At 51.7% G+C, this 1997-nt stretch overlaps 1 pseudogene; it reads left to right on the top strand.

Moving 5' to 3' along the window:
* Nucleotides 1-391: 391 nt before the first annotated feature.
* Nucleotides 392-1997, top strand: part of LOC102896423 — a 21408-nt pseudogene continuing 19802 nt past the window's right edge.

Here is a 1997-nt window from a genome sequence, read left to right as displayed (position 1 = left end):
CCCCTCGTAACCCTTTCCTGTCTCCGTCCATCCGGGAGGCAGAACCTCTCTGGAGCCCTCCCCATACGCACACTGGAGCTGTGTATCGGCCCCCACAAGACCCTGACCCTGCTCTTGATTCCTCAAACCAGGCAGCAGTCCTGGCCTCGCTCCGGCAATTGGCACCCCTGGTTGGGGGAGAAACGCAGAGGCCATTCATGGTCTATGTCCCTTTCTCCACCAGCGATTTATACAATTGGAAACAGCAAAACCCCTCATTCTCAGAGAATTAATCTCTCTCCTAGAGACTATTTTCTTTACCCACCGGCCGACTTGGGACAATTGTCAGCAACTTCTCCAGGTCCTGTTTACCTCAGAGGAGCGGGAATGAATCCTGAGGGAGGCTGCAAGGATGGTATTAGAGCCCAACGAGCAGCCTTCCACCGATCCGGCCCGCATCCAGCATATTTTCCCGAACACCTGTCCGCCTTGGGACCCCAACTCCAACCAAGATAAAGAGGCTCTCCAACGGTATCACCAGCTTCTGCTCCAGGGCCTCCGGTCTGCCGCCCGAGGACCCACTAACTTATCTAAGGTAAGCGAGGTCATCCAAGCTAAATGAATCACCCCAGCGGCGCTCCTGGAACCACTCTTAGAGTCGTACCGGTTGTATACCCCTATTGACCCGGAGGATCTGCCGCCCGAGGACCCACTAACTTATCTAAGGTAAGCGAGGACATCCAAGCTAAGGATGAATCACCGACGGAATTCCTGGAACGACTTTTAAAGTCGTACCGGTTATATACTCCTATTGACCCAGAGGACTCTAATAATAGAGGGCTGTGAATTTAGCCTTTGTCAGTTGGCCCCAGATATTAGAAAGAAACTGCAGAGGATGGAAGGGTTTGAAGGAAAGAACCTGTCTGAACTAGTTGAGATAGCCCAACGAGTATTCAACAATAGAGATGAGGTAAATATAGCACAGACCAAGAAGACGACCAAGATCCTGCTTGCAACCATGCAAGGAGCCAATCCAAAGGGACCAACAGGAAAAGGCAGAGGCCAGGGACAGGCACCCAGAGCAAACGATGGACCCAGGAGAGTCGGGCTAAAGAAGGACCAATGCGCATATTGCAAGAAAAAGGGACATTGGAAGAATGAGTGTCCTGGAAAAGGACAAGCCCCCAAGAAGAAGGCCCCCCTCGTCCTCTTCGAGGACGCAAAATGAGGAGGTCGGGGCTCTTATGTTATAAGCCCCCGGGAGCCCAAGGTAACTTTACAAGTCGAGGGCAAGCCTGTGAACTTCTTGGTAGACACAGGAGCTACCTACTCTGTCCTACAGAGCGCCCAGGGCCCACTCTCAAAGGAAAAGACACTTATACGAGGGGCCACTGGACAAAGGACCCCAGCCAGGATAACAGATCTGGGAAAAGGAACAATTACCCATTCATTTCTAGTTATGCCAGAATGCCTGTACCCGCTGCTGGGTAAAAAATTTGCTACAGAAGTTACAGGCCACAATTTCCTTCAAGGAAGGGCATACCGAATTGACTGTCAGGTCAGGCCCACCAACCATTCTACTCACCTGCCCATTGTCTGAGGAATATCTTTTGCTAGAGGAGCCCCTGATAAACTCACCGGGAGCCTTACCTACAAACCCCCTATTAACCGAATTCCAACAAAAGATTCCTGGTGTCTAGGCAGAAACAAATCCCCCTGGCTTGGCAGCACATCATCTTCCTATTATAGTGACTCTGTCCAGCTCAGCTACTCCAGCCCAGGTACGTCAATACCCTGTCAGTCAGAAGGCCCAGGCGGGTATTGCTGTCCATATTCAAAGGTTGAAGGAGGCAAAAATCTTAGTTTCCTGCCACTCCCCCTGGAATACTCCCTTGCTCCCAGTACAGAAGCCCGGCACCCATGACTACCAGCCTGTCCAGGATCTCAGGGAGGTTAATAAGCGAGTTGAGACCATCCACCCAACGGTCCCCAACCCTTACACTCTTCTCAGCCAGCTA

This window comes from Pteropus alecto, unplaced genomic scaffold, assembly GCF_000325575.1.
Source record: "Pteropus alecto unplaced genomic scaffold, ASM32557v1 scaffold113, whole genome shotgun sequence".
NCBI classification, from domain to species: Eukaryota; Metazoa; Chordata; class Mammalia; order Chiroptera; family Pteropodidae; genus Pteropus; species Pteropus alecto.
The sequence above is the reverse complement of the archived record's forward strand: the minus strand, read 5'-3'. Positions and strand labels throughout refer to the sequence as shown.